The 22,348-nt window shown below is 41.3% G+C and overlaps 1 long non-coding RNA gene across 1 annotated transcript in view; it reads right to left on the minus strand.

Moving 5' to 3' along the window:
• LOC134807917 (uncharacterized) overlaps window positions 1-21,195 on the minus strand; it is a 35,872-nt gene extending 14,677 nt beyond the window's left edge. The window contains exon 1 of the long non-coding RNA XR_010149537.1: window positions 542-21,195. This is a non-coding gene — a long non-coding RNA (uncharacterized LOC134807917). The remainder of the gene's footprint in view (window positions 1-541) is intronic.
• Window positions 21,196-22,348: the final 1,153 nt, after the last annotated feature.

The following is a 22,348-nucleotide window of genomic DNA, read 5'->3' on the forward strand; positions in this document are numbered from 1 at the left end:
TATTCATTAAACCCAGAATACATAGTCCCAAACAGAAGGGGCCATATGATCCTTACTTCTAGATATAAAAGTTGAGAAGGCTGGTTACCATAGCAACTCACCTTCATGAAGTCATTTATAAATTCAATTTTGTAAAGTGACAATATTATGTACTGGCACCTGCAAAACTCCATAATGTTTCCTTTGCTTCCATTCTTGCCCCAGGCGATGGTGCCAAGAATTGTCATAATCTGGAGGAGCAATCAGAGTTCTCAAGCTGCCTTTCGGTCTGCTAGAACAGAAGGTGCTGACAGGGGTGGGAGTAAAGGAAGGCCTCCTTTCAGTTTACTAATTCTGCAGCCGCCCTTCACAAACTCCAGCAAATATTTTGCGATGTTGCAAGGTGTTACGAAAAGTGAAAAGCAAGCTGTGATTCAGCTGGTATGAAGACTTTGCAAACAAAAAAGAGTGATCGGTTTGCAGCAGACTATTACTTCTGCCAGAGCCCACAGACTGGAATACTAAAAGAGGAATTTCTGCAAGACATTGCCATCATACTTACTGGATTTTCAAAACAAAACCAATTTTAAATTGTTTGGCCTGGTAGGTTTCACCTTGTGAACCTCAGATTCCTGGGAGCTGTAGAGTCACTGCAAGGGATCTGCAAACCAGCGTGCATGTTCCGTCTGTAGAGTGAATGAAAAATATGCTCATCCATATGGATTACTTTTCAAATACACAAAAATGTCATTGTGATGAATACAAGAAATTAACTTGCAACGTTAGTGAAGATACCTCAGCTCGTTATGAATTTTCGTAACTGATATTCAAAGTAGAGCTAATATCATGCTTGAGTTTAAGAAAACTCTTTTTCATGTTGAAAAGCAGTCTTCACACTTGTCAGATCACTTGTCTTGGTTCTTGGGGCAGAGAATATGGACACCTTACCATTAGGAGAGAAGCTTTCCCCCAGGATTGGCTCTGCTTTCACGGCATATGTTGGATAATATACCCACCATTTGGTTTCTAGAACCTTAACATTTGTTAGGAAGACATTTAAGTGGCTAGTTGAGCCCTGTTCTTCCATGAGATATGTCATCCCTGAATATAAGTAAGATCTGAGCAGTGGACACAATTCTAGTCCAGACATTTATGTAAGAAATAGAAACTAATTTTGATTTCAAGCCTCCCTTTCTTTGCATTGTCAGAAACTTTATCTCAGTGAACTTGTGGATTTCAACCTCACCTTCCCCTGGAGTTGTATCTAGTTTCTGGGAGGGGGCTTCTGAGATGCAAGATGTGCAGAAAGGGAGGGGGGAAGGAGAGAGAGTGAAGGATGTGGTCCTTAAGATCATTCTTCCACACTGGTATTTATTGAGACATTCTTCACTCTTGACTGTGTGACCCTTTTGGATTCAGGAGCACTCTCCATTTCTCTGATGTGCTCTTGGGCATGAAGAGACATGCTTCTTTCTCACTGGGGCATGGAAAACTTTGCACATCTGCCTACGTTCTCTTCAGTGGGGACCCATTATGCACCCATTTCTTCTCTGGGGCTTCACTGAGGATGCAAAGAACGTGTCTTTTCTGCTCCCAAGTCTCACAAAAACATCTGCAATTGTGTCACCTTCCCAGGGTGAAGTAGCACACAGGATCCAGAAACATCTCTGCCCTCTGTACCTTCCCACGAATTCACTTCCTCCCCCTAAGAAACTCTTTTCTACTCTTGTTATCTTTTCTTCCAAATATTTTATCTATGCCACATTTGTTTGTTTTTTCCTTCCCATAAGGGCAACTTCTGAATCCAAAAGCCAGGAACATACTTTTATTTGTCTGCCTCTTACTATCACATCTCACCTCTGAGATAAGGAGTACAAACCAGGCTAGCTGTCCAAATGAGGGGAAGGAAAAACGAGGTAAGGAATTGGCTAATATTATTCTGCTGATTAATATAGATTTCACGAATCTAGGGCCTGCAAGAAAGGAGGTCAGCCCCAAATGAAACCAAACACTGAGCAAAAAGTGAATTTTTCTAGAATAATTAAAATAGGACCCCCAGCATTGGTGCAGTTTTTCTACTGGCTGTTGGTATTTTCTGCAGTCGGGCATCCAGAGCTAAGTGCCTGGACTTCGGGCACAGTGCTGAATTAAAAGGATCTTTTCTAAAGATTGGGTGAACAATTAAAGCTCCATCAGTCGTATATAGAGGTGCTTCACAGCCTGTCAGACTTGGGTTTTGGAAGAGGAGGGATGGGAAGGGAAGAAAGGGAAAGCAACCTAAGTTTCTAGCTCCACAGTCTCTGCCCCAGCCAGATCCGAAGTCCCTTCATTCACTCATTTATCCTTTCATTCAAAAACCATTGGATTTCTATAGTGGGCTATATACAGGGAACAAGGAACTCTGTATTTTAGTCCTGGCAAATTCATCTAAGAGTCTCTTTGAAAAAAAAAAAAAGACATGGTTTCTGGATTTAAGGCTCTCACAGTGTAGTTGGAGGAAGAGCCCATGCGAAGATAGGCAAAGTAGCAATTTCAAAGTTATGATGAGGAAAATGCAGGTTGTAGGTGACTGTGAGGCAGGACACCTAGCCAGTCCTTGAGAACTCAGAGAAGGGTTCCTGGATAGGCCAGAAAGATAAGTGGAAACTTGACAGAGGGAGTACCAGGGCTCTGGGGAAAAAGCAACCTTGAACAGGCTAGGCCACAGACTAGACTGCCTCTTAAGTAGAAGAGGGCCCCAGGAGCAGCTGGCCTGGCTCTGAACCAGCCTCAGATTTCCAGCAGCAGTGATGGCTCTGCATTTCAAACTTGGTGATTATGAACACACATTTCTCTGATTCAAAGGACTTAGCTGCTGCATGCCTGGGCAAGAAGATTCCATTTCCCTGTTTCTCAACTTGTGCTGTGTGAATCAGGAGCCTGTAGGAGGAACACGGGGGTGGAGGGTCCTTCACAATGAAAAGCCTCAAGCTCTCTTCCCCCTCGCATCTTGAAGAGAGAGTGGCAGCTGCCTTCGAAGAGCCTATATTTCAGGCAAAGATGAGTTTGTTGGCAAAACCATGTGGGAGGCACCAGAGTGCTAAATTAGAGCTTTTGCAAGCAATATATTTTTATCATTAAACTCTTGGCTAAAGCTCATTTGTTCCAAATGGGCTGCCTTAGAAAGTATGCTCACCTGAGTATGGGGTGAGCACTTTGAAAATACAAGTTTGTTCCAAAAGATGCACAAAGAAACAAAATTAACATTTATTTTATAAAAGAAGGATAGTGTGAAAAGAGATACAGCTCTTTGGCTCACTAAATCGTGAGATTAGACTATATTTCTCCTGCCACGAAGAGTGGAAAATTAACATCCTGTTTGAGGAACCTCAATCACATAACCTAAAGGCCAACTCCATGTCATGGAAACAAATCAGAGAACTGAATTTGAAGGAAGGCCCAAACATTGCAGATCCCACAGGAAATGATTACATACTATTATTCTTGAGAGAATGTAGTAATATAATCCTTGAGTAAATAATCAGAACAGACTGAGTGCATTTGCGTTAAACTGTAAACAATCATCTAGATCAAATTACTTAATATTTTAATCTATGAATGTAGAATAATACGTGCTTTAGTTTATGCCAATAGGACAATCCTTAGAGATGTCTGAGTTACTTCTGGCCATGAATTTAATCCACAAAGTGATTAAGAAATTAAGAAACAATAAAATAGCCTGGGAAAACAATGTATCACTACTGTGCAGCCACTAAGCTTCTGCATCAACCCGAGGATTTTCCACACATGCTCATCATTCCAGAACTAACTAAAACAGGGGTCAGGAAACTTTTTCTTGAAGGGCCAAGCAGTAAATATTTTAGGCTTTGCAACTCTGCCATTGTACACAAAAGCAGCCATACACACTATGTGAATAAATGGCTATGGCTATGTTCCAATAAAACTTTATGTGCATAAATATGCAACTGGCCTGTGGACCACAGTTTGCTGACCCTTGATCTTGAACAATTGCATAGGTGTAGAAAGATGGTCCTTTTGGAGAAATTATGAGTTCTTTAGAGCTCCATGGCAGACCAATTTCTGTGGGGCTATATGGTGAGGGTGCATTAGTCCACTGGCCTGCAAACTGCACCCTTTTTTTTTTTTTTTTTGAGACAGAGTCTTGCTCTGTCTCCCAGGCTGGAGTGCAGTGGCGCAATCTCGGCTCACTGCAAGCTCTGCCTCCCGTGTTCACGCCATTCTCCTGCCTCAGCCTCCTGAGTAGCTGGGACTACAGGCGCCTGCCACCACACCCTGCTAATTTTTTTGTATTTTTAGTAAAGACGGGGTTTCACCGTGTTACCCAGGATGGTCTCAATCTCCTGACCTCGTGATCCACCCACCCTGGCCTCCCAGAGTGCTGGGATTACAGGTGTGAGCCACCGCGCCCAGCCCCTTTCTTTAAGCCTTTATAAAGACTGATGGGTGCTGTCAAAGAGGCCAGATGACTCAGCAGGCAGCACACTTGATGTGGGATTCAGGGAGAATTGTTAGTTTGAGGTATAAACCACAGGAATAACCACAGTAAGCCAATCCCACAGTCTTTTCACACTTTCACCTGGACTGTGGCTTTGTGAGGTAACATGGGGATTCTGTACCTGATACCAATTTCAAAAGTTAAAGTTGTACACCAAAAAGTTCCAGTTTCCTTTCTAACTAAGCAAATGTTTCATTTGGGGCTGGGTAGGTACATTTTCCTGCCATATGCATGGTCCCTGCTGAATAAACATTGCTTTGTAAGCCCCCCACCCCACCGCTCCCCACAACCTATCCCCTGCCGTAGTTGGCCACTCAGTTATGTGTAACTTGCACCCTGTCTTGAAAAGTGGAGCTGGGCCCTAGTTCTCTTTCAGTCATCTGAACTGAAAGCAAGAGGGAAAATGCAGGCAGAGAGGCAGCCAGAAGGGTCATGTGGCCTCAAGGCCTGGAATAGCCTCTAGGGGGCCTTGTACAAGATGTGTTCAATGAAAAAGCACAAGCAATATTATGAAAGTGTTTCCTGTTGCGGGAAGTCAGGGACCCCAAACGGAGGGACCAGCTGAAGCCACAGCAGAACATAAATTGTGAAGATTTCATGGACATTTATTAGTTCTCCAAATTAATACTTTTATAATTTCTTATGCCTGTCTTTACTGCAATCTCTGAACATAAACTGTGAAGATTTCATGGACATTTATCACTTCCCCAATCAATACTCTTATAATTTCCTATGCCTGTCTTTACTTTAATCTCTTAATCCCGTCATCTTTGTAAGCTGAGGATGTATGTCGCCTCAGGACCCTCTGATGATTGCATTAACTGCACAAATTGTTTGTAAAACACATATGTTTGAATAATATGAAATCTGGGCATCTTAGAAAAGAACAGGATAACAGTGATTTTCAGGGAACAACGGAGATAACCATAAGGTCTGACTGCCTGTGAGGCCAGGCAGAACAGAGTCATATTTCTCTTCCTGCAGAAAGCCAATAGGAGAAATATCACTGAATTCTTTTCCCAGCAAGGAATAACCCTGGGAAAGGAATGCATTCCCAGCGGGAGGTCTCTAAAATAGCCGCTCCGGGAGTGTCTGTCTTATGCAGTTGAAGATAAGGGATGAAATACACCCCGGTCTCCTGCAGTGCCCTCAGGCTTGCTAGGATTAGGAAATTCCAGCCTGGCGAATTCTAGTCAGACTGGCTGTCTGCTCTTGAACCCTGTTTCCTGTTAAGATGTTTATCAATGACAATGCGTGCCCAGCAGGACATGGAACCTCATCAGTAATTCTAATTTCGCCCTGTCCTTGTGAGCTTGCTCTGCCATTTGCCTTGTGATCTTTTATTGCCTTTTGAAGCATGTGATCTCTGTGACACACTCCCTATTCGTACACTCTCTCCCCTTCTAAAACCCCTAATAAAAACTTGCTGGTTTTGCGGCTCAAGGTCACCATCACGGTCCTACCAATATGTGATGGCACTCCCGGAGGCCCAGCTGTAAAATTTCTCTCTTTGTACTCTTTCTCTTTATTTCTCACACTGGCTGACACTTAGGGAAAATAGAAAAGAACCTACACTGAAACATTGGGGGCTGGTTCCCCTGATAGTTTCCAGTTCTATAATCCAAGAGGGCCAGTTGTTCCTATTCAGGAATCCTTACATTCCAGAAAGATCACTCTGTGGATTTACAAAAGCTTCTCTTTCCCTTTTCTTGAGTTGCCTTGAGTGGGCCTCTCTAATGAATAACTGACTTTCCAATATGCACTAAAGAATCATGTGATGCTCTACTGGGCACAATTCTTGCCACATCTAACATTGGTTAGTTGCCACAGAAACAAGCCATGAAACATTTTATTTCATGTTTAGATTTGTCATCCAACACAAGCTTCCATAGGCTTGGCTGACATCTATTTAACTTCTATATTGGCTGGAGGTAACAAATCCAATAAAAATTTCCTTGTCAATGCCTTTAAAACAAACAAACAAAAAAACAAAGATTAGGTTTCACTATGTTGCCCAGGCTGGTCTTGAATTCTTGGGCTCAAGTGATCCTCCTACCTTGGCTTCCTAAAGTGCTGGAATTGCAGGCATGAGCCACCAGGCCTGGCTATCAATGACTTTTTCTTTTTCTTTTTTTTCCTTGAGACAGGGTCATGCACTGTCACCCAGGCTGGAGTGCAATGGTGCAATCATGGCTCACTGCAGCCTTAACCTCCTGTGCTCAAGCAATCCTCTCACCTCAGCCTCCTGGGTAGCTGGGACCACAGGAGCGTGCCACCATGCTGGGCTAATTTTTTAATTTTTTGTATAAATGGAGTCTCCCCATGTAGCCCAGGCTGGCCTCAAACTCCTGGGCTCAAGCAATCCTCCTGCCTCAGCATCCCAAAGTGCTGGGATTATAGGCCCAAAACACTCCGCCTGCCATCCATGACTTTTTGATCTGTCCTTTCCATGCCCACCTCGTCCACTATGGCCTAGTACCTTATCACTCCTATCTGGATTTCACCCACAGTCTCCTATAAAATTGCTTTGACTCTACTCTCTCCCTATTCTTGTCCATCTGTTGTCAGAGCTATTAGATTAAACCTACTTTCATCAGATTATTTCTCAGATGAAAAGTCCAGCTGGGCACAGCGGCTCATGCCTGTAATCCCAGCACTTTGGGAGGCCAGGGTGTGTGGATCACGAGGTCAAGAGATTGAGACTATCCTGGCTAACATGGTGAAACTCCGTCTCTTCTAAAAATACAAAAATTAGCTGGTGGCGTGTGCCTGTAGTCCCAGATACTCAGGAGGCTGAGGCAGGAGAATTGCTTGAACCCGGGAGGTGGAAGTTGCAGTGAGCTGAGATCATGCCACTGCGCTCCAGCCTGGCAACAGAGCAAGACTCCATCTGAAAAAACAAACAACAACAAAAAAAGTCCATAGTACTTTCCTATTATTTCCCAGATCCAATCTGAGTTATTCGATCCAGTATTTTAGGTGTTGTAATCTGGTCCCACCTAATCTATTTATTATATTCATATCTCCCATGACCCTTCAACATGAACTTCAACTTCAATCAGGTTAATGTCCTATATCCTCTGTTATATCTCACTCTCTATTCCCACCTCCATGCCTTTGCTTGTTTTTGTCCCCACTACTTCTTCTACTAATTAGAGTGTCTCCTTTCTGTGTCAAAGTCTAATTGCAATATTATCTATAGGCCACACATTAGGAAGGATGGGAAGAAAATGAAGGAAGGTTATATCTATCACCTTCCACCTGACACCCTACATTCCAAAGTAACAGTCAATGTCTGGCAACCACTGGAAATGTGACAAAAGTCTCAAAAGCATATGAAATTGACACTTCTGGAAAAAGAGAATGAAATAGACTTTTTTTTTTTTTAGAACTGATACATGCCTACACCCTTTATTTTAATTTAATTAAATTAATTAATTAATTTATTTGAGACAGACTCTCACTCTGTTGCCCAGGCTGGAGTGCAGTGGTGTGATCTCGGCTCACTGAAACCTCTGCCTCCTGGGTTCAAGTGATTCTCCTGCCTCAGCCTCCTGAGTAGCTGGGATTACAGGCGTGTGCCACCACACCCGGCTAATTTATGTATTTTTAGTAGAGATGGGGTTTCACCATGTTGGTCACACTTGTTTCAAACTCCTGACCTCAAGTGATCTGCCCACTTCAGCCTCCCAAAGTGCTGGGACTACATGCGTGAGCCAGTGTCTGGCCTATTTTTTTTTTTTTATTTTTTTGAGACAGAGTCTCTTTCTGTTGCTCAGGCTGGAGTGCAGTGGCATGATTTCAGCTCACTGTAACCTTTGTCTCCAAGGTTCAAGCAATTCTCTTGCCTCCACCTCCCGAGTAGCTGGGACTACAGGCGTGAAACATCATGTCCCGTTAATTTTGTATTTTTAGTAGAGATGGGGTTTCGCCATGTTGGCCAGGCTGGTCTCAAACTCCTGACCTAAAGTGATCTGCCTGCTTCAGCCTCCCAAAGTGTTGGGATTACAGGCGTGAACCACAGCACTCGGCCAAAACACATTTAATTTTTATCCTTCCCAAGGGTTCCCACTAAAACTATATAAAATGCTTGTGGGGGGGTGTGGGGCTAGCATAAACTCTAAGGACAACGATGTGAAAAAAGATATCAAAGGAGCCAAATTTTGGAGGGTTGCAGGCTTGAAAAACCAAGTTGTAAATGGACATTAAGTAAATACAAGAACAAATTCAATATGCACTCCAGAATTGTCAAAATGCTCAAGAGTTGATGAGATCTCTAGAAGTGGCGTAAACTGGGATGTTGGATTAAGGAAGACTGGTTGAATGAAGGTTGTTTGAGAGTCAGGTGAATTCCTGGATTTCTCCTTTCCCCCACTTTATATCACTGGTTGATTGCTCCTCCCACACTTTGGCCAATGTCTACAGGTTTAGGTTCCAGAGAGGGGAAAAAAGATGGTTTCTAGGTGAAGGAACACCAGGCACAGTTGAGGGCGGGCATGAAGTACTTAAAGTAGGGAGAATAAGTGAAGGTATGTGTATTGACTACTCGGGCTCCCTGCTCTCTTCCTGCACTTTATCCTTCAGGCAAGGTAAATGACAGGGCTATTTTCTGGAGAATATGACTATCTCAATATGAAACACCTAAACACAACGACTTCAAGAGTCTCCTCACAAACATCCTAGATAGACACTCTTATATTAGTGTTTCTCAACTGGAATATGGCAATGTCTGGAGACTTTTTTTTTTTTGAGAAGGAATCTCACTTTGTCGCCCAGGCTAGAGTGCAGTGGCACGATCTCGGCTCACTGTAACCTCTGCCTCCCAGGTTCAAGCAATTCTCCTGCCTCAGCCTCCTGAGTACCTGGGACTATAGGTGCGTGCCACCACACCTAATTTTTGTATTTTTAGTAGAGATGGGTTTTTACCATGTGGGCCTGGCAGGTCTCGAACTCCTGATCTCAGGTGATCCACCTGCCTCGGCCTCCCAAATTCTTGGGATTACAGGCGTGAGCCACTGCACCCGGCCCGAAGACATTTTTGTTTGCCACAAAACTGGGGGTGGGAGGTGGAGGTGTGCTGCTGGCATCTAGTTGATAGAGGCCAAGGATGCTGCTATACATCCTATAATGCACAACAGCCTCCCACAACAAAGAATTATCCAGTCCAAAATATCATTAGTGTCATTAGTGTCACTGTTGATAAACTCTGCCTTACATTAAACTCATGGTCAACTGGACCACCAATACAAGCAGTTTTCAAACAACCCAATGGTCCTCCCACTCTATTAAGAGTGAGCAAGATGTCAGGTGCAGTGGCTCACGCTTGTAATCCCAGCACTTTGGGAGGCCAAGGTGGGCAGACTGCTCGAGCCCAGGAGTTTGAGACCAGCCTGGGCAACATGGTGAAATCCCATCTCTACAAAAATACAAAAATTAGCTGGATGTGGTGGCATGCACCTGTAATCCCAGCTACTTGGGAGGCTGAGGTGGGAGGATCACCTGAGATGGGGAAGTTGAGGCTGCAGTGAGCCATGAGTGTGCCACTGCACTCCAGCCTGGGTGAGAGAGTAAGACCTGAAAAACAAAGAAAAAAAGAAAAGAAAGAGCAGACAACAAGAAATGACCAGATATCTGAGGAAAACCTCTAACAACAAACAGAGAGCTAAACAAACAGAACACAGCAACTTGGAGTAATAGAGACTCTACAGGAAGATGAAAACTTTAAAAAACTATAATCGATTTCCACTTATGGCCATGACTGACTGTGAGGGACCAGATTTACCTTCCTGCCCTAAGCAGCTAGAAAACTGGGATATTTGGAAAGTATTTTCTGATACTGAATAGCAGGCTGCACAGGACTGTGACTCCTGAGAGGGGTGAGTCCTGAAGACACATTCCATACCCAAGCAGATGTTGTTAATCTTACTGAGTCAAGAAAAACATTAGGCTGGGCGTGGTGGCTCACGCCTGTAATCTCAGCACTTTGGGAGGCAGAAGCAGGCGGATCACGAGGTCAGGAGTTCGAGACCAGCCTGGCCAACATGGTGAAACCCCATCTTTACTAAAAATACAAAAAAAAAAAAAATAGCTGGGCGTGGTGGCACATGCCTGTAATCCCAGCTACTTGGGAGGCTGACACAGAAGAATCACTTGAACCCAGGAGGCGGAGTTCACAGTGAGCTGAGATCATGCCACTGCACTCCAGCCTGGGCAACAGACTGACGCGCCATCTAAAAAAAAAAAAAAAAAAAAAGCACTCAACCCAAAAGAAAGCACAAAAAGAGGAAAACAGGCACAAACAACAGGTAGGACAAATGAACAAGCAGCAAGTTATTAGATTTCAACCTAACCGTTGAATAGTTACACTAAATGAAAATAATCTAAACACTTCATAGACAGGCTGAATTTTTTCTAAAAGTCAGACTGGATAAAAAATAATACCCAAATATATGCTGTATACAAGAAACCCACTTTAATCATAAAGGCATAGATAAAAAGTAAAATCATGTAAAAATATGTGTCATAAAAACGCTAATTATAAGAAAGCCAGAATGGTTATATTACTATCAGACAAAGTAGACTTCAGTACAAAAAATATTACCAGGGATAATAAGGGATATTTAATAATGATAAAGGATTAATTCATAAAGAGGGCATAAAAATCTTAAATGTGTACGCATTTTTAAAAAGACCCTCAAAATACATGAAATGAAAACTGAAAGAACTGCAAGGAGAAACAGAAAAATCTACTATAGTTGAAGACTTAATCCGTCTGTCTTAGTAATTGATAGAACAAGTGGAAAAAAATCCGTAAAACAGCATTAACCAATTTGACCTATTGACATTTCTAGAACACTGATCCAACAAGAGCAAGATTGTTGTATTTTTTTCAAGCATATGGAACATTCACCAAGATAAATCACATGCTGGGCCATACAGCTCAATTAAAAAAAAAACTGTTAATATACTCATAGGCAGAAGAGAAGCTAGTATACCCATGGAACAAGAATACTCTAAAAAATCATAGAATAATAACAGCAAAACCTTAGACATTATAAATACACAAGATAGAAGAAATGAAACACTACAGACATGTGACAAGATAAAGTGAGGAAATCTCCTATAAAGTAGAGGAAACTGCAAACACACATGCACACAAGGGGAGTGGTAGGGAAAAGATGAAAACTTGTGTGACATCTGAATAAAAGGAGTTTTGGAAAGAGAACAGAAAATTTGAAGGGGAGAAAATAGTCACATACTACTTTAAGAAAATTTTCTTAAAGGACATTGGTGTCTAGACTAAAAGGGCCTATTGAGTATTCAGTATATTGGATGAAAATAGACTTACCCTAAAGCAAGTCATCATGAAATACTGAGGATGAATGAAAGATGCTACAAGTTTCCAGGGGGGTGGGAGCAATAAAGGATCTGAAATCACAATGGCTTCTTTCAACAGCGACACTGGGATCTAAAAGATAATAGAGCAATGCCTTCAACATTCTGAAGGCAAGTGCTTTTTATTTTGAATTTGATAACTTACCAAACTATCGATTAAACATGAGAGTAGAATAAAGACAAATTCTAGAAATCCAAGGTCTCAAAATTTTACCTTCCATGTATCCTTGATCAGGAATTTACTGGAGGATGTGCTCCAGGAAAACAATGGAGTGTTTGGGAAGCTGAGGTGGGAGGATCACTTGAGCCCAGGAGTTCAAGACTGTACTGGGCAACATAGCGAGACCCTGTCTCTACCAAAAAATAAAAAAAAATTACTCGAGTGTGGTGGCGCATGTCTGTTGTTCCAGCTACTTGGGAGGCCGAGGCAGGAGGAATGCTTGAGCCCAGGGAAGTCAAGCCTGCAGTGAGCTGTGATTGCACCACTGCACTCCAGCCTGGGCAACAGAGAAGACCCTGCCTCAAAACAAACCTAAGGAAACTAAGAAAAAGAAACAAACCTAAGGAAACTAAGAAAAAGAAAGACATAGTGATAAAGAAACAGGACATTCAACACGGAAGAGAGGTTTAGGGAAATCCAAAGGTGACAGCTGCACCAGGTGTAGATATAATCAGTTCATACTAGAGTGAATCTTAAGAGACAGGTACACTGGGGGCTATCATCACCAACATGCTTGCTGCCATTATCCTTTTTCATTTTTTAAATCTGAACCTGACCAAGTTTATCTGTATTTGGCTTGCCTAGATCATGTCCTGGTAAAATTCATGTGTTCTCCGCCACACCTTACAGCTTGGATCAGCTGAAGATACTCATTTCATCCTATAGACATGTTTTCTCTGACCCATTCCTGAGAGCTGGGGGTAATTAAGATTGAGTTTAGAAGGCAAATTCCTGCTGCTGTACATGGTCCACGGTACATGACCAGTGAATGGTCAGTACATGGTCTACGGTACAGGCTGGCCACATGCCTACACCAAAGCAAGTGCTATGCTCCCCAATACTCATTCATTACTTTGCCTGCTGACTTTCTAGAAGGGTATTCTTGTATACTTTCCAAAACGCCGAAGCCGAAACTATGACTTTGTGTAGCTTATCTTCTCTTAGGAACTTTTATTTTGTTTTGCCCTCTTTTGGCACAGATAGGTTTGTGCTTGCTCCTAAGCTTTTATGTTAAAACTTTCATGCTAATTTATATATAAAAATTGCAGAAAATATTAAACATATGATTGACAGATTTGGTGACAGTAAAAAACAATAATATGAAGTAGGCTATATCAGTTATCTCAGCAGAGGTGGGAGCAGGCAGTAAGAAAGGACTTGAAAAATGCAGTGGGTATTACAAGACCCAAGGAAGTTTTCAAGGCACACAACACACACTTCACATCTCCCCATAAAGACATTTCTCCCTCTGTTCTTATGCACACCCTTCCCTCTTGAAATGCTCAATTCTGTCTGATCTTTTAAGTGTCAACTCTAATGTCTCTGCTTTAGAGAGGCCTACTCTGACCACACTCCTCACTCACTGTCACTTTTCACACTCTGTAAACATCTTGTTTACTTGGTTACTATGTACCTTTGCATAGTCACCACCTCAGTGTAAGCTCTGTGAGGGAAGAGAGCTTGTCTTGCTCACTACTGTATCCTTGGTGTTTCAAAGTGTCTGGCAAATATTAATCTCATCAAAAATGATGTTGAATGAGTATTACTGAAGGAAGTTGGTTTTTCAAGTGAATGAAGAGGAAGCAAAAACAAAGTTGAAAACCACAAAAAAATTAATTTTGAAACATGGAACCTCATTCATATTTGTTCTCTAAAGGTTTTGTCTTTTACATCTAAGTCCTGGGTTTGATTTTTTTGTGTGTGTGCACGTATGGTTAAGAGATAGGAATCCAGTTTGAATTTACTGACGAATTTCCCTAGTGATCTACAATACTACCTGTCATATATCACTTTTACATATATGTAGTTATCTACTCCTGGTCTGTTTTTGTGTTGAATATCGTCTCAATATTTCAGCTTTAAAATATGCTTTGACATGTGGTAGAGCAGGTGTGTTACGAAAAATTTTAGGCCGGGCGTGGTGGCTCATGCCTGTAATCCCAACACTTTGGGAGGCCGAGAAGGGTGGATCACAAGGTCAGGAGTTCAAGACCAGCCTGGCCAATATGGTGAAACCCCGTCTCTACTAAAACTACAAAGATTAGCTGGGCATGGTGGCAGGCACCTGTAGTCCCAGCTACTTGGGAGGCTGAGGCAGGAGAACAGCTTGAACCCGCGAGGCAGAGGTTGCAGTGAGCCGAGATCGCACCCCTGCACTCCAGCCTGTGTGACAGAGCAAGATTCCATCTCAAAAAAGAAAAAGAAAAATTTTAAATATATATAAACGTAGAGAGAATAAGTTCTTCTGGAACTTTGGGTATATATCAGACCTTTTCCTTCTATTGTTCATGTCTCAATTTCTATTTCATTTTTTTTTCTAATGTCTTTGCTCATGAGTGATAATTACCTGTCATTTTTTTTTTTTTTTTGAGACGAAATTTCACTCTTCCGCCAAGGATGGAGTTAAGTGGTGCAATCCTGGCTCACTACAACCTCCGCTACCGAGTTCAAGCAATTCTCCTGCCTCATCCTCCCAAGTAGCTGGGATTACAGGCGCGTGCCACCACACCCAGCTAAATTTTATATTTTTAGTAGAGATGGGGTTTTGCCTTGTTGGCCAGGCTGGTCTCGAACTCCTGATCTCAGGTGATCCACCTGCCTTGGCCTCCCAAAATGCTGGGATTACAGGCATGAGCCACTGCGCCCGGCCTGTCATTTTCCTTTCTTTATAATACTTGCTTGGTTTTGGTAATTAGCCTTTTAAGTATTCTCATTTTTTCATTGTTTGAAAAAGTTGTGCAAGTTTGGAATTAGCTGTTATTAGAATTTTGGTATAACTTGCCTATAAAACCACTTCATTCTGGTGTTTCAATTATTGTTTTTTCAAGGAAACTATCCATTTCTTCTATTTTTTCAAATATAGATGCAACAAAGATCACAAAGAGACTGTTATGAGCTATCTTAACTCAATATATCTATTTTTTGAGACAGAGTCTGACTCTGTTGCCCAGGCTGCAGTGCAGTGGTGTGATGATCATGGCTCACTGCAACCTCCACCTCCTGGGCACAAGTGATCCTCCCACCTCAGCCGCCCGAGTAGCTGGAACTACAGGTGTGTGCCACCATAGGCACGAGCCACTGCGCTTGGCTTTTTTTTTTTTGAGGCAGGGTCTTACTCTGTTGCCCAGGCTGGAGTGCTGTGGTGTGACCATGGCTCACTGCAGCCTCAACATCTTGAGCTCAAGCAATCCTCTCATCTTAGCCTCCTGAGTAGCTGGGACTACAGGTGCACACCACTACATCTGGCTAATTAAAAAATTTTTTTTGCAGAGACAGGGTCTCATGTTGCCCAGGCTGGTCTTGAACTCCTGGGCTGAAACAATCCTCCTGCTTGGGCTTCCTAAAGTGCTAGGATTACTGGCATGAAACACCATGCCTGGCCTATTTGTCATATTTTCTATCATTGGATCTTTGTGCTTAAGTTTTTGGAGAGGTTTCCAATTTTTTTCTTTCCCACTCTTCCCAGGGCTAAGGCCAAGATACAAAAGTATTCTCACTGTCTTTCTCAGCATATGTGAGGGGATATTCTAGTAAACACACTGAAACTGCTGCTTTTCAGGGCTCCATGCTTTGGGCACATATCTCTGATCTAACCTCCTCAACTTGCTCAAGTCCTGGGCTCTGTCTTCCACGCATACAATACCCTTTAAAGCATAGGCTTTAGACCCTGAGGGAATAGCGGATATTCCTAGGGCAAGCATTAGCACTTTTTTTGAATTTGTACTTTCCCTTTTTTCTAGCCTCAGAAGATAATCATTACCTCTTGATAGTTTAATCATACTCATGTTTTAAAATTATATATATATTTCCATATGTATATGCACAAGTGTGTTTATATACCTATTTTCTTTCAGGCTTTTTACTGTTGTTTAGCAAGTTTCTCTGGCAGTTGTTAGAAACTTGTCTATCTATCTGATCTTTAAATTGCTGTAATTGCAAATCTCTTAGCATGGCAAATTAAAAACTAAGAAAAGAGCATCATTGCCATCTGGTGGAGAGACCTACTATTACCAATCTAAATGAGACCCAATGATTCAGGCAAGGCCTTCTCATTCCTCCCACATTTAGTAACTGAGTCCTGTCAAATCTTTAATTATTAGGTCTTTCAAATCTGTTCCTTGACTTCCATTCTCCCAGGGCCTTAGTCTAGTTTCTTTTTTCTTTCTTTCTTTTTTTTTTGCTAAAATCATTGCTTTTGAATTGGTCTCCTTCTTCTTCTTCTTCTTCTTCTTCTTTTTTCTAAAGAGAAGGGGTCTCACTTTGTCACCCAGGCTGGAGTGGAATGGCATGATCACAGCTTACTGCCACCTTGAATTCCTAGGCTCAAGGGAACTCCTCCCATCTCAACCTTCAGAATAGCTGGGACAACAGGCGCATGCCACTGTACCCAGCTAATTTTTAAATTTTCTGTAGAGATGGGGTCTCACCATCTTGCCCAGACTGGTCTTCAACTCTTGGGCTCAAATGATCCTCTCGCCTCAGCCTCCCAAAGTGCTGGGATTACAGGCGTAAGCCACTACAGTTGGCTTTTCTCCCTTTAGTTACTATTCTTTCAAAATATTTTCCTTGTTCCTGTTGTCAATCTTATTTTTACACTTCCACATTAATTTGATGTTTTTGTTTTGTTTTCTTTGAGACAAAGTCTCACTCTATTGCCCAGGCTGGAGTGCAGTGGTGCTATCTGGGCTCATTGCAACCTCCACCTCCCGGGTTCAAGCGATTCTCCTGCCTCAGTCTCCTGATAGGTGAGATTACAGGTGTGCGCCACCACACCCAGCTAATTTTGTATTTTTAGTAGAGACCGGGTTTCACCATGTTAGCCAGGCTGGTCTTGAACCCCTGACCCCAGGTGATCCACCCGCCTCAGCCTCCCAAAGTGCTGGGATTACAGGCGTGAGCCACTGCACCCGGCCTTAATTTGATGGGTTCTGTATCAAGTTCTTGCTTATGAGCAAAAACTGTGGAACCAATAACAGCAGTCTGGCTGAGATGAGAACAATGTAGAAGTCCAATAAATGCTGTCTGAATTGAAAAAGTGGCACCATTTGCTCATTTGCCTAATTTATCTAGGAAGCAGTACACGCGCAGAAATTCCCAAGCTGTTTTCTATAATAACATATTAATGAATGACATTCACATGTGTAATACTCCTGTGGGCTTACCCAGAGTTTTTTTTTAAACTTAAAATTATTTTTAATTACAAAAGGCATACATACCTAACACTTTAAACATTCACAGTTTTGTGAATGAACAAATACACTGATAATGCTGAGTGCCAGGGTTTTGACTGTGGAAGAAGATAAAAGTAAGGAATAGGAAAAGGCAAGGAAGAACCCTGTAGGGTTGGACTGGAACTGGAGATATCAGTAAAACTTGTGATTTCTAATATATGTTTCCTAGCTCTTTCTGTCAAAGGGGCCTAAAAGCAATGACAACCCAGGAGGCTCAGATCATGGTTTCTAAAAACCATTCTCCACTAAAAGAAACTAAGGCTCTTTGGAGAAATGGCTGATTCCAAGGCTTTAGTAGAATATTTTCCTTATAGTAGAATGCCACAGAATAAACACAGAAATAATAATACAATTGGAAGAATCCCCACTTGGCAACACCAGAGTAACAATTAATTCCACCAAGAAATATCACTGGATGCTAAAATGAGTGTGTGAAAGTTTGTTGAGAAACAAAATAGTTATCATCTGAAAGTATTTCCCCACAAAATGCTTATTAACTTAACGTAAAAAATTAGAAACTTTATAGTAGAGTAATATAGCAGATATCACCTAATACAAGTGATCAAAATTAACATCCTTGTAATGGGACAAATGACACCATGATACGGTGCACTGAAAAGAACAATGCCATTTCTGTGGTATCCCCGCCAAAAATGTATAAGCTCAGTCTAATCATCAAGAAATACCAGAAAAACCCAGATTAAGAGTTACTCTATAAAAAGTCTATGGGTTGGGAACAATAGACACTGAGGACTACTAGACGAGGGAGGGAGGGAAGGTGCAAGGGTTGGAAAACTACCTATTGGGTACTATGCTCACTACCTGGGTGTCGGGATCAATGGTGCCCCAAACCGCAGCATCACGCAATATACCCATGTAACAAACTTGCACATATACTCCCTGAGTCTAAAATAAAAGTTGAAATAAAAAAAAAATATAACTGGCCCATAACCTTGGCATTTTGAAAGACTGGCTGAAGAACTGCTCCAGAATAGAGGAGACTACAGACATGAGAACTAAATGTAATATTACTCCAGAGTGGATCCAGATCAGACTTTTTTTTTTTTTTTTTGCATATTACTGAAACAATTAGCAAAATATGAAAAAGATTTGATAATAGTAAAGTATTAATGTTAATTTTCTGATTTTGGTAATTGTGCTATGGCTATGCAGGAAAACACCCTTGTTCTTTGGAAATACAAACTTAAGTAATTGGGGTAAAGAGGCACCACATCTAGTAAGGAATATTCAAATGGCTCAGAAAAAAGTACTTACTCGAAGTTGATGATAAAGGGAAACCTCTTCCTTACAGTAGAATGACGACTAATTAATACAGAAATAATAATGGAGTTAGAACAATCACAATTTTGGAAACATCCTAGTAAAAATTTATTCAGACAAGAATCGTCAAAGGATGCTAAACCTAGGAGGGGTAGATTTGATGAGGAACAGAATTGTCAACAAGGTCTCAAAGTTTCTCCTCACGAATTACCCACTAATTGCAAAAGGAAAAACAATAACAATACACTGGAGAAACTGGACATCTTACCCAAGTGATCAAAATTAGCATCACCAATAAGGGGCAAATGGACATTCTGTGCATCTGGATGTATACCTGCAATACATATCACTTACAGCATTTCAACCCTCACTGCACTACCCGAATCTAACCATGAGGAAACATCAGAAAAACCCAAATAGAAGGATACTCTATCCTTTAGCTGTCCTGTATTTTTCAAATATATTACTATTATAAAAAACAAAGAAAAGCTGAGGAACTACTCCAGATTAGAGGTTATGGCAATACAACATATGATCCTATGCTGGATCATGGAGCTGAAAAAAATTACCAATAAAACAGCAAATGAAATTGAAATATGGACTGTAAAGTATTATGGCAATGTTGAATTTCTGAACTTGATAGCTGTACTTGGGTAAGACAGCATGCTTGTTCTTATGAAGTACATGTGTAGTATTAAAGGGTAAAGAGTATGATGTCTACAATATACTTTCTAATGGGTCAAGGATTCTAGGATACACACCCCCAGGTAAGGGAACTGGGAGTTAAAAGGTATTCGAAGGCTGCCATAAGGATGTAAAGAGTTAAGTCTCTACCTTTACACCCACTCCAGAGAAAAACAGTACTATTAGCTTCCTGTGTTTTCCATATGGATACATAAACTTCTGCACACATATGTAATTCTTCTATCATTCTGACAGCTATATATTCTAATGGATGAATATATAAAATGTACTTAAGTGTTGTATTGGCATTTGTTTCTAGTATCTTTTATATTACAATCTGATATCTTAACAGTTAGATTCTTTCATCACTTTTACATTTATTTTGATAAAAGTTAGGTTTGGCTTTAATTCCTTGTTTTTAAACTTTTTTTCTGCTTTTTATTTTTCAACTCTGGCTGTGGCATAAGGCCTTAATTCTGTCATCTTATTTTGTTATAGGGTCTGTTTGTATGTCTTCCTTTTAAAAATATTTTATGTTCATGTTTTGTTTTAGGGTTTTCCTCCTCATCTAGTAAAGACTTCTATTCAATTTATGACCATCATTATTATTATTTAGAGAATATGGAGATGGTTCTGAGGTACAATACAAGAAAAATCTTCATAGGAGAACCTAAGTGTGGCCACTGGATGATCCATTCATGGAAGGAGGCTACTCAAAGTATGAAGATAAAATGTGAGCTGGACAAGAACTACAAAACACGCTGAAAGAAATCAGAGATGACACAAACAAATGGAAAAACATTCCAAGCTCATGAGCTAGAAGAATCAATATCATTAAAATGGCCATACTGCCCAAAGCAATCCACAGATTCAATGCTATTCCTATCAAACTACAAACATCATTTTTCACAGAATTAGAAAAATCCTGCCGGGTCCAGTGGCTCACGCCTGTAATCCCAGCACTTTGGGAGGCTGAGGCGGGTGGATCACAAGGTCAGGAGTTCAAGACCAGCCTGGCTAAGATGATGAAACCTCATCTCTACTAAAATTACATAAATTAGCTGGGCATGGTTGGCGGGCTCCTGTAATCCCAGCTATTCGGGAGGCTGAGGCAGGAGAATTGCTTGAACTCAGGAGGCAGAGGTTGCAGTGAGCTGAGATTGCACCGCTGCACTCAGAGCCTGGGAGACACAGCAAGACTCCGTCTCAAAAAAAAAAAAAAAGAAAAATCCATTCTAAAATTCATATGGAACCAAAAAATCAATCCTAAGCAAATAAAACAAAGCTGAGGTATCACATTACCTGAGTTAAACTATACTATAAGGAAGCTACAGTAACCAAAACAGCATGGTACAGATATAAAAACAGACCCATAGACCAATGGAATGGAACAGACAGAAATAAAGCTACACACCTACAGCCATCTGACCTTTGACGAAGTTAACAAAAATAAGCAACAGAGAAAGGATTCCCTAATTCAATAAATGGTGCTGGAATAGCTGTCTAGCCATATGCAGAAGACTCAAACTGGACCCCTATCTTTCACCATATATAAAAATTACCTCAAGATAGATTAAAGATTTAAATATAAGGGGCTGGGTGCAGTGGCTCATGCCTGTAATCCCAGCACTTTGGGAGACTGAGGTGGGTGGATCACTTGAGGCTCGGAGTTCAAGACCAGCCTGGCCAACATGGTGAAACCCCATTCCTACTAAAAATAGAAAAATTAGCCAGGCGTGGTGGCATGTGCCTGTAATCACAGCTAGGTTGGGAGGCTGAGGCATGAGAATCGCTTGAGCCTGGGAGGTGGAGGTTGTGGTGAGCCAAGATTGCACCACTGTACTCCAGCCTGGGCAACAGAGGGAGACTGTGTCTTTGGGAAAAAAAAAAAAAAAGATTTAAATGTAAGACTTCAAGCTATAAGAGTCCTAGAAGAAAACCTATGAAATAACATCTGGACATCAGCTATGGGAAAGAACTTATGGCTAAGTCCTCAATAGCAATTGCAACAAAAACAAAAATTGACCTAATTAAACTAAAGAGCTTCTGCACCGCAAAAGGAACTATCAATACAGTAAACAGACAACCTACAGAATGGGAGAAAATATTCACAAACTGTGCATCTGAAAAAGGTCTAATGTCCAAAATCTATAAGGAACTAAAACAATTCAGAAAACGAAAACCAAGTAACTCGTGGCCAGGTGTGGTGGCTCACTCCTGTAATCCCAGCACTTTGGGAAGCTGAGATGGGTGGATTACCTGAGGTCAGGAATTCGAGAACAGGCTGGCCAAACATGGTGAAACCCTGTCTCTACTAAAAGTACCAAAATTAGCCACGCGTGGTGGCAGGCACCTGTAATCCCAGCAACTCAGGAGGCTGGGGCAGGAGAATCGCTTGAACCCGGGAGGTGGAGGTTGCAGTGAGCTGAGATGGTGCCATTGCACTCTAGCCTGGGTGACAACAGTGAAACTCCATCTCAAAACAAAAACAAACAAAAATACACACACACAAACAAAAACCCATTAAAAAAATGCCAAAAGACGTGAACAGACACTTCTCAAAAGACAACATACAAGCGGTTAACAAACATGAAAAAATGCTCAACATTACTAATCAGATAAATGCAAATCAAAACCACAATGAGTTACAATCTCACACCAGTCAGAATGGCTATTATCAAAAAGTCAAAAAAATAACAGATGCTGGTGAGGCTGTGGGAAAAAGGGAATGCTTCAACACTGTAGAAGCCAGTGCAGTGTAGAATGCGCCTACACTGATGGAAATGCAAATTAGTTCAGCCACTGTGAAAGCAGTTTGGAGATTTCTCAAAGAAGTTAAAACAGAACTACCATTTGAACCAGCAATCCCATGACTGGATATAAATCCAAATGAAAATAAATTGTTCTACCAAAAAGACACATACACTCACATATTCATCACAGCACTATTCACAACAGCAAAGACACAGAATCAACCTAGATGCTCATCAATAGTGGACTGGATAAAGAAAATTGGTACATATACACCACAGAATACTATGC

This window comes from Pan troglodytes, chromosome 12, assembly GCF_028858775.2.
Source record: "Pan troglodytes isolate AG18354 chromosome 12, NHGRI_mPanTro3-v2.0_pri, whole genome shotgun sequence".
NCBI classification, from domain to species: Eukaryota; Metazoa; Chordata; class Mammalia; order Primates; family Hominidae; genus Pan; species Pan troglodytes.